This window comes from Cicer arietinum, chromosome 2 (assembly GCF_000331145.2).
Source record: "Cicer arietinum cultivar CDC Frontier isolate Library 1 chromosome 2, Cicar.CDCFrontier_v2.0, whole genome shotgun sequence".
Taxonomy (NCBI): Eukaryota; Viridiplantae; Streptophyta; class Magnoliopsida; order Fabales; family Fabaceae; genus Cicer; species Cicer arietinum.
The window spans coordinates 25,978,806-25,979,821 of record NC_021161.2 but is presented as its reverse complement, the minus strand read 5'-3'; positions in this window follow the sequence as shown (position 1 = coordinate 25,979,821).

Sequence of the window (1,016 nt, the reverse complement as noted above, 5' to 3'; positions counted from 1 at the left end):
TGTTTTTAATTACTTTTGAAAAAAAAAATATACCCTCGCTTTGAAAAACGGGGTGTTACATTCTTCATTTTCTAGTCAGAAACCAAGAATGTTCTTCGTTTTCTGTTTTCACAACCAAGAATAATCTTGAGTTATTTTCTTAAGTTTTTAATAGGAAATTTTAAATAGGAACATTTACAATTCAAGCCCACCTTTCTTGTAAATCAATATTGCTACTTCACTACTAACCTAATCAAAGGAAATCACTTTTCTCAAGGGAGGTAGGACTTCTCATCTCTCGACGTTCCCAAAAGTCCTAGTATTTAAAAGCAACATTTTAATGAGATATAAAGTCCCAAAGAATAATACATACAATTTTAAAACAAGTATTATTCTCAGCCGGAGCGGTAACCAGAAAGTCGATCATGGCACCCGCCTTCATCCAAAAATATTCTTTAGAACTTTTCATGATATAACTAAGATTTCTATATAATAACCAACTACTTCCAATAATTAATAAAAACTCATCAATTTAATTAACGATAATCCACATATGTCATAATCAAATAATTCCAATATACAGATTTATTCTACATAAAATAATCAATCAATTTAATGATGGAGATATACTACATATGCAAAGTGAGTATTATCTAATCATGTGGAGCACTAGCTCATCTAGTGTGTGGTACAAGACCCGTCTGTGTGGAGTTTAAACTTCATCTCATTGTGGAGTTTAATACTCATCTACATAAGGGATACAAGACTCATACGTGTGGAGTTTAAACTTTTGTGAAGTTTAATACTCATCCACGGGTCAGCGTGATTTACTAAAAAGCATAAATCGTAAACGTACCGCCTATCACAGACCAATATTGTTTGCTGAGCTGCCACCTATCACGAGTCAGCACAATTTACTAAAAAGCGTAAATCGTAAACGTACCGCCTATCACAGACCAGTACTGTTTACTGAGGTGCCACCTATCACGGGTCAGCATGATTTACTAAAAATGTGCAGTGTATCACAGACCTACACG